The sequence below is a fragment of the Apium graveolens genome, chromosome 1 (genome assembly GCF_009905375.1).
Source record: "Apium graveolens cultivar Ventura chromosome 1, ASM990537v1, whole genome shotgun sequence".
In the NCBI taxonomy this organism is placed as follows: domain Eukaryota; kingdom Viridiplantae; phylum Streptophyta; class Magnoliopsida; order Apiales; family Apiaceae; genus Apium; species Apium graveolens.
Genome location: NC_133647.1, coordinates 27,097,440 through 27,107,608, shown reverse-complemented (window position 1 = coordinate 27,107,608; position 10,169 = coordinate 27,097,440). Strand labels below are relative to the sequence as shown.

The window sequence follows — 10,169 nt, the reverse complement described above, 5'->3', positions numbered from 1 at the left end:
TACAAGCAGTGTTACATTAGCTAAGAAATTTTTGTCCTATTGTAACACCTCAAAATTAGTGTTACAATAGCTATAAAATACCGTTACACAGAAATGCCGGTGGTGCACCACATGTAACACCAGCACCTAGTGTTACAATAGTTACTTTTTTAAGTTTTAAAAATATTTAAGTAAAAATATTATTATAAATTAGTATTAAAATTATATTTTGGATTATTAATATATCAAGAATGTAATATATATTATTATAAAATTTATAACATTTGTTGTACATAAATATAAGTCACTTTTTTAGTTTTTTATTTAATAAAATAATAAAAAATTAAAAAATTATAATTAAAATTATACACATTTTAGTGAAAAATGGGCGGTATATTTCCCTTGTAAATGTAAATGACCCGTACTTTAGTGAAAAATGGGTGGTATATTTCTTCTCTTCGTCTCTTTTCCTCTTCCACTCACCCCATTCTTCTCACCAGGACCCAACCTCGTCTCTCATCTCATCTCTCTATTTTCCCTCTCCTCTCCCCCTAATCCTCACTCCAGAGACACCCTCCCATCCAGATGCAGTTCTCTCATCTTCTATATCTCTCAATTACACACGAATCGAGAAACCCTAATTTTCTATATAAGTTATGCACAATAGGTATACAGGATGCCCTAATTTTAGCTCTACAAGCTGTAATCGATATTCTAAAACAACAATCGAGCTCAATACACGAATTAATCGAGTCCTCAACACATATCGAGTCCTAAATTATAAGTATTTTCAGTTCTTTTTCACTTCTTTGAAAAAATTAATCGAAGAGTTTATACTCGGGTGGTTTCTGGTCACTTGAAGAGTTTGTGGATAGAGCATATTTGGGATTTTTAATCGAAGGTGTGTGGAGGACTCAAGTCAGGACTCAAGGTTTAACTGGGTATATGACTTGGAAAGTAGAGCACCTTCTTCCTTGCTTCACCAGATGGTTGGGGAGAGTCCAGGTTTTATCTAGGGAGATTGATAATTTTTAGATTTTATTATGCCATCTATCTGATTGAATGTATTTTTATGTATTTTTCTAGTGCTTCCAAGTGATGATAGTCTTTGGTGATTGCAGATTCTGGTTGTGCACAGTACTCATGAGGAAGATTACTTCGTAAAGGCCATTCTTGCAAATTTTGTAAGTATTAGAAGTGACTATACATATGTGCACATATACAATTATGATTTAGAAAGCGCATTATCAATTTGAACTACAGATAATCTCGTTCCTATATGCCCTCTCTCAGATTATCATCAAGAGAATACTCGAGGGTATTAGTACATACTGCTATAATATTAATAACTGATTCTACTTTTTCTAATATAGAAAAGATTTGATATTTCAGCAAAATTTGTGTACCTTAACTAACTTTATTGTACAAGGGTTTACTCCTACAAGCGTTTGACGACCAAATTCTTCATCCTTAGTCCAAGCAAATTTATCTCATGTAATATTTAAAAAGGTAAATTTTTTTGGAACTCTGAATAGGGGAAACCATTTTCTTGTAATATTGCAATTATAATTGTTTGGAAATATCAAACAGTTAAAATTGTTATTAATTAATTATTTAAAGATTTGGTGATTTTAAAAAAATTGTTCCATCATAATTTTGTACCAACCGGAATTAGGTCTACGCGGTTCAGTCATTGATCTCCATGTGTTATTTCAGGCGTGTTTCTTGTGACTTCATTTATGTGTGCATGAAGTGGAGTGGTTGGAATATTTAAAGCTTAGTTTTTTTTAATCTCTTCAGTTGTTTTATATATATTCACTTAGAGAAAACTCTCTTGTGTATTCATATATTAGGGAGATAAAGCCTTTAAGTAGGCATATACAGGCCTGTTAGTTATTCTAAGTTAATACTAATTCCTAAAAATCATCTAAGAACAATCCCTAAGAATCAGGAACGTTATCTCTAAACTAGGAAACAAATATTACAGCTGTTGTACAATAACTTCCCAATTATTTCTAATTTGATTCATATTTTCTACACTTCCCCTCAAGCTGGACTGAAAATATCTTTCATGGGCAGCTTGCCAACTAAGTTCTCAAATTGTTTTGTTGTAATCATTTGGTGAGAATATCAGCAATCTGGTCTCCAGTGGGAACATACGGCATACAGACTAGTCCATTCTCCAGTTTCTCTTTTATAAAATGCTTGTCAATTTCTATATGTTTTGTCCTCTCGTGGAGAACTGGATTATGAGCTATCAAAATTGCTGACTTGTTGTCACAATATGCCTTCATTGGTAATTTTATTCTCATCCTTAACACTTCCAGGAGTCTTTTAATCCACAATATCTCACAAATGCCAAGTGCAACTGCTCTGAATTCAGCTTCAGCGCTACTTCGTGCCACCACGCTAGGCTTTTTGCTGCGCCAAGTTACTAAGTTTCCTCCTACGGAAGTACAATATCCCGAAGTTGATCTTCTATCAGTAACACTTCCTGCCCAATCAGCATCGGTGTAAACTTCTATTCCAAGAAACTCATTTTTTCTAAACAACAATCCCTTTCCTGGTGTACCTTTTAAATACCGCAGCACCCGCTTGATAGCATCAAAATGTTGAACTCTAGGATTATGCATAAATTGACTTACAACACTAACTGCAAATGCAATATCCGGCCGAGTGTGAGACAAATATATTAGTTTTCCCAAAAGTCATTGATACTGCTCTTTGTTCATTCGCTCTTCTGAGGTTGCAGGCTGAAGCTTCACATTGGCTTCCATAGGTGTTTCAGCAGGTCTGCATCCAAGTAGACCAGTTTCATGTAAAAGATCCAAAACATACTTGCTTTGTGAGACAACAAACCCATCTTTAGAACATGCAAATTCCATACCAAGGAAATATTTGAGGTTTCCAAGGTCTTTTACTTCAAATTCTTTTGCTAACTAACCTTTTATATTTTGGAGTTCTGTGTAATCATCTCCTGTCAAAACAATATCATCAACATAGATGATTAACATTGCCTTTTTCCACTCTTTGATTGTTTGTAGAACATGTTATCATCTGCCCGACTCTGCTTTTAGCCATGTCGTTTTACAACCTCCCCAAATCGTTTAAACCAGGCTTGTTAGGACTGCTTTAGGCCGTATATGGATTTTTTCAGCCTACATACTTTACCATATCCATATTTTCCTTCAAAACAAGGAGGTAACTCCATGAACACCTCTTCTTCCAATTCCCTATTCAGAAATGCATTTTTTATGTCAAGCTGATATAAGGGCCAATCATTTTGAACTGCCAGAGAAAGTAAAATACGTACTGATTTCAACTTAGCAACAGGTGCGAAGGTGTCTTGATAATCGATGCCATAACTTTGAGTAAAGCCTTTTGCCACCATCCTCGCTTTGTATCTTTCGACACTGGCATCAACATTATATTTTACTGCAAAAACCCATTTACAACCAACTTTCTTTTTTCCCCGGGGAAGATTGACAATCTCTTATGTCATATTCTTAAGAAGAGCTCTCATCTCTTCGAAAACCGCTAATTTCTAATTCGGATCAGCAAGTGCTTCCTCAATGTTTCTTGGAACAAACACATTAGAAATATTCGAAGTAAATGCTTTATGAGAATCAGATAGCCTATGGTATGATAAATGTTTTACAATAGGGTGTTGAGTACAAGACCTGGTCCCTTTTCTAAGTGCAATAGGCTATTCTAAATCAGAAAATACAGGAGTAATATGATTATGAGAATTAAGAGGAGAATATCCTGAGGTATCCAAGTTACCAGTTTCCGAATTAGACGACTGTAGTTCAGGAGGCACTTCTTCTTGTGTCTAAACATGTGGAGAATTTGGTGCCCCAACATTATCATGAGTTGGAATGTTTGAACCCTCATTTAGAGTCCGATGGTTATTATAATCAGGTAATAAACAAATGTTTGGTATAGGACAAGAACTGTTAAGGTTCCAAAACTGATCCTCGTAAGTTCTACCCCCTGAGTTTTGGAGAAATATGGTTCTTTCTCGAGAAAAATTACATCCATACTCACATGGAACTTTTTTGTTATCGGATTCCAGCACTTATAGCCCTGCTTATTGGAAGCATAACCCAGAAAAATGCACTTTTCTGCTCTAGGAACTAGCTTGGAGCGAAATTATGAAGGAATGTGAATGAAAGCTTTGCAACCAAATATTTTGGGATGAAGCTTGGAGATTAAACGACTTGCTGCGAATTTCTTTTTAAAACATCTAACATGAGTTTAATAATTTAACACACGAGTAGGCATTCTATTTATTAAATAGCATGAATTAAGAACAGCATCCCCCCACAGATATTTGGGCACATTCATTGTAAACATTAAAGCTCGACTTACTTCCAGTAAATGATGATTTTTTCGTTCTGCTATACCATTTTGTTGGGGGGTGTCATAACATGTAGATTGATGAATACCTCCTTTTATGTGCAAAAAATCTCCTAACTGATGATTAAACTATTCAGTAACATTATCGATTCGAAGAATACTTATTTTACTTTGAAATTGATTTTCAATCATTTTATGAAAATCTTTGAACAATTTCCCAACTTCAGATTTTGCATTCATAAGATATACCCAACATAAACGAGTATGGTCATCTATGAAGGTTACAAACCATTTTTTCCAGTTAAAGTGGTAACCTTTGAAGGTCCCCACACATCGCTGTGAATGAGATAAAAAGGACAAGACATTTGATATCCGATAGATTTGTAGGGAATAAGATGACTTTTGGAAAGAAAACAATGTTCACAATAAAGAGACTTTAGCTCTACATCCTTAAAAAGACCAGGAAAAAGATGTTTCAAATAAGGAAAACTAGGGTGCCCTAGCCGTTGATGCCAAAACATTATTGTTTCAAAAACAGAACTAGAACTAGTACTACCACTGAGACCTTGAACTTGTCTAGACTCGTGATAATTGTCATCAAAATAATAGAGGCCATTGATCATTTGAGCAATGCCAATCGTCTTCCCCGAAATCTGGTCCAGAACTCACAGTAAGAATCAGAGAAAATAACACGACAATTAGAATGCTTAGAGAGTTGGCTAACAGAAAGAAGATTGCAAGATAATTTAGGGACATGAAGGACATATTTCAATTCAATATTGTTGGATATTTTATAGATCCTTTTCCTGTAATTGATGAAAAATTACTGTCTGCAATACGAACTTTGTCATGGCCAGAACAAGGAAAATAGGAATTAAAAAATGTGGAATTATTTGTCATATGATTGGAGGCACCATAATCGATGATCCATGGTGCAAAAATCAACGTACTAGAAAAAGCATTATAATTTCTACATGTTTGCGCCAGGGCAACACGAGGAGCACTAGACTGGGAATCAGATTTCAGCAAATTCAGAAGTTGTTCAAGCTGTTCCTTGCTGAAAATATTATTCAGATTTGGAGTTGAGGCTTCGTTAGCAGTAAGGATATGAGCGTAGGGGTTGTTCTTTTCTCCACCAGTTCGTGTGCTCTTCCAATCCACCGATTTTCCATGTAATTTCCAACAAGTTTCACGAGTATGTCTTGGTTTATTACAGTGATCGCACCAAACACGTGATCGACCATTAGGCATAGGCTGCCTTTCAGAGAAGTGAGCAACATTAGCATTAGAGATAAAGGCAGAATTTTCAAGTTCACTTGCCTTTTTTCCAAGCATGACAATTCTACGGCTTTCCTCACGCCTAACTTCAGAAAATACTTCTCCTAACGGGGGCAATGGCTGCCTGCCAATAATATGTCCACGAACTTCATCAAATTCAACTCGTAGTCCAGCAAGGAATTTGAATATTCACATAGCTTCCATTTTCTTCCTATGGTATGCGAGATCCTTAGTGCTCTCCCACTTATAGTCATCAAATAGACCAAGCCATAATCATGGAGTTCTCTGCATCCCAGAGAGCGTAATTGGCATCAGTTGTGTCTGGCGCCTTAGTGTCGCCAGTCAAGTAACACATCTTGCCTCTCCCACGCACATACATCCTCACCGATCGCGACCATCTCAAAAAATTCAACCCATTCAGTCGTATGGTAGTAATCTGGACAGTATGGGATTCAGGGTGGTTTATTTTAGTGGTTGGGATTTGATAAGTGGCCGTGGGAACAACAGTATTGGCATGATTGATTTCAGAATTTTCAGACATGTTTTCTGTGGCTAGCTGAGATCAAATTATGGGCAAAGACTAGTTCAGAGAGGTTGGCTCTGATACCATATTAACTTAGAGAAAACTCTCTTGTGTATTCATATATTAGGGAGATAAAGCATTTAAGTAGGCATATACAGGCCTGTTAGTTATTCTAAGTTAATACTAATTCCTAAGAATCAGCTAAGAACAATCCCTAAGAATCAGGAACGTTATCTATAAACTAGGAAACAAATATTACAGCTTTTGTATGATAACTTCCCAATCATTTCTGATTAGATTTATATTTTCTACAATATATTTATAGATGCATTTAATTTTTTATTGGTAGTAGGCCAAATTGTTAGTTACTGACTTACTGTTCATCTCTATTCATTCTTGCTTGTTAGTTATTCCTTGTATTCAAAGCTCTTTTTAATCATCCTTATATTTACTTGCACTCTTTCTACTTGCTGGATAAAAACTAGATATTTAAATGCTATAAACGTTTTGATTATTGATATTACGTGCAACTTGTTACTCGCTTTTTGTATTTATTGCACGTAATGATGTAAAAAATTGGGAATGGTTTTACTAGTCTTTTTTAGTTTTGTTTTTGTATTAAATGATCTCAACCAGCTTGTGAGTATTGTTCCCACATGCAGGAAAGAGTTATCTACAAGTCTGTAACTTCAATACAAGAGAAGACTTTTTTTTGGCAAGATGTGTTTATGTAAAAATTGAAATAACAATTTTTGCAAGTAAGATATGGCTGCCATGTCTAACAGTAGAGAGATTGATCCATTGTTGAAAGATCTAAGTGAAAGAAAGCAGAGTTTTCGTCAAAATGCCGTGCTGTTGGCTGCAGAACTTAAGGAGGTTCGGAGTTGCCTTGCCTCTCAAGAACAATCTTTTGTTCGCGAAAACATCACATGCCAGGCAATTTTTTGTGAAATCATTATGGTACAGGTGATTAATTTATCGAATTGGTGATGGTTTATTGAATTTGGATTTACGTGTTTAGTGCAAGAAGCAGAGATGAGAGTAAATGACATGAAGGAAGAGGTATACATATTACATATGTGCTTAGATGAGAGAAATGGGAAGTTTCAAGAAGCAGCCTCTACAGCAGAGAAGGTATAATACTTGAATTTATCACATACTATTTTTTACAGTTCTTGATACCCAAGTGGATTTAGACTTCTTGATTGCTTCCTATATTTTTTAACTTGCTCTTAAAATTAAATTTAGTTCCTGAATAATGGTTCCCGGATCTGAAAATCTGATTTCCTTAATTTGATTCAAGTGTCCTGTTTCTAAATGTTTTGTGGCTTTCCACATAATTTTAGTATTATGATCTTCTATGAGCATCATTTTCTTCTTTTTAGGTTGTTTTTGGCTTTTCTTGTTTGTTTTAGAATAGAATATTAATTGTATGGACTTTGATAGTTCAAAAATTTGTCTTTTTAGGTTAGTAGATCAGGAAAACGAATCTACAACTAGATACTTGTATCTTACTTTGAACTTATCTTAAATTTATCAGGATGTTATATTTCTTTCATTCAATGACTTGGCTTGCTTGCCCTTTGCAGTTTAAATTCAATAACTTTATAATTGTGTCTAAATATATCTACTGTACACACAATTGTATATTTTTAATGCAAAATACCTGCAATTTTTTAGTTACCTGTCTCAAAACATTCGATAGAAACACGTCATATTCCCCAAGCCTTTTTCATTTTGGACAACACAGGAGTTGTGTTGACAATACTCGGGTGGTTTCTGGTCACCAGAAGAGTTTGTGGACAGAGCATATTTGGGATTTTTCATTTATTGCGCTTTTCAAGATAAATTCTCCATTTTCTTGATCTAGTACTTTAAATTCCAATTAGGTAATTATTGTGGAAACTGTGTTTTCTTCTATCAAAGTATTAGATCTCTTAAAGCTTCCATTGTTAAACAGATTTGATTATTCACCTTTGTCTGAAACTAACCAGATTTGGACTGTTACTTGACTTTTACTGCTTTTATCTTGCTTGCAATTGATTGTTTTGCTTCTATTTCTATAACAGTAAATTGATTTTATTAAGCAAACAAGGTGAGGCATATAAATGGCTCATTAGTATCCCCTTCAAATTGCATTGCCTTCGATTTTGTTGCAAAAAATATCGCATCCCATCATTAAATTCCCTTCCCGACCAAGAAGAAAATATCAGGTATTTTATACCCTTTATCTTCCTAATCTTACATACATTGCACTGACATGCAGAATCACTGGAATTTATGCAGTTGTCAAGTTTTATAACTATATTTGAATCCCACATATCTATACTTTACATTCTTGAATTGGCATGTCAACCTTCTGCTTATTCGGCTTGCAGGTATAAGTTTAAAAATCATCAATTTTCATTCTTTCCTTTGCTAATTATGTGCATTTTTCTCATTCGTATTCCCATGTGCAGATTCAGGAACAAGTTCAAGAATGGCACACTATCACGTGTTTTTAGCATAGTCATTTTCTTAGGTTTACGCCGCAGTCACCAAGTTTTGATAATGAATATTACTGCTCTACTGATTTAACTATTTTGAATTGCAGTTGTAATTTTACTAATCGATCAATTATAATTTTAGTTGGTTTTTGAGGTATTTTAGATCCGTATTGGAGATTTTATTTTGGTATTGGGATTGTTGTATACACAGAGCATGTATATTAAAATTTTTAATATTAACTGTTGCATTTTCCTATTTTAGTATAAGTATATTTGGATATAGTGTGGAATTATAAAATCTAATGTTGGTTAATTACAACAAATTCATGTTACAATAGATATAATATAGTGTTACAGTAAGGTATAGGTGGGGCCCATGTGGGCCGCACTTATGCAATCTTGATCAAGCTATTTTATCACTCATTCTATGTTATATTTGGGCCTGTTAGTGTTACAATAGGTGCCTATTGTAACCTTTTCCTCTCTGTTACAATAGATCAATAAAATGTTACATTAGGGTGTCTATTGTAATGCTCGTATACGTAACGCCCCCGATGTTACAATAGACCTATTGTAACGCTTTTGGGGCTTATTGTAACACCATTTCGGCATTACAATAGCCCACTTATGGCATAGTGATAAACTAGGCCCAATGGATTTTTGTCTGCATTCTTTGGATAGTTTCTCTTTGGCTGAAAAATTACATTGTCCTTTGGAGATTTTATTACTGAGGGTTGACCCCTTTCCATGTTCCCTAAGCTTATTTTATTGACTGAAATTGGTCTCAATTGAGAGAAATATGAGAAATGTTTCACAACTTTATATTGCTTCTCAATTGGACCAAATTTCTTCTCTATCTTCTCATCGAGCTTCTTCCATTTGTCATCCAGCTCTAGTTCAGCTGCTTCTATCTTGATCAAATCAATGCTATCTAGCATTGGCGGCTTTGTGAAAGTAATGGTTGGAACTATTACCTTACTGACATTAATATTGAGCACTTTCTCCCCATCACTAACTGACTCCCCTTGACTAATTGGAATGATAGAGACTTTCTCCCCCTTTTTGTTAGCATCAAGTTGAGCATAATTTGAGGTTTGTGCAACCACCAATTTCTGAAAAAAACATTTCTGTTGAGCTTGATGGAGTTGAATTCTAGTGATAGAGGTTTCTATGGTCTTCAGCCTAGTGTCCCGGGAATCCACCTTTCTACTGAGCTCAGAATCTTTCTTGAGTTGCCTGTTGATATCTCTCATTGTAGTGTCAGGAAGAATAGATTTCGATCTTTCATTGATGTCCTTCTTGACTTGGCCAATCTCTGTCATGATCTTAGACACATCTTGATTTTGCTTGAGAGATTGAATTTTGTGCAAGTGAAGAGACTCAAGGTGTGCTTGGAGAAGACTCTTGGTGTTGGCATATGTAGTAGCTTAAAGAGCTGTCTGAGTCTGTTGGATTATGTGGAATATAGTTGATTTGAAATGATGCACACTGCAGTCTTTGCTAAACATCCATGTTGGAGTGTGTGTGCTTGAGTTAGGACCTGC

General features: G+C 35.0%; 1 long non-coding RNA gene across 5 annotated transcripts; it reads left to right on the top strand.

Moving 5' to 3' along the window:
- Positions 1 to 421: 421 nt before the first annotated feature.
- LOC141662030 (uncharacterized) lies at positions 422 to 8,865 on the top strand. 5 transcript variants are annotated; one of them, XR_012550229.1, is made up of 6 exons: positions 422 to 984; positions 1,101 to 1,163; positions 6,802 to 7,075; positions 7,161 to 7,273; positions 8,209 to 8,517; positions 8,599 to 8,865. It is a non-coding gene; the product is annotated as an uncharacterized LOC141662030 (long non-coding RNA). The 5 variants fall into 5 exon arrangements; XR_012550224.1 differs by having other exon boundaries at positions 7,161 to 8,517; XR_012550228.1 differs by having other exon boundaries at positions 6,802 to 7,273.
- The last annotated feature ends 1,304 nt before the right edge of the window (positions 8,866 to 10,169 follow it).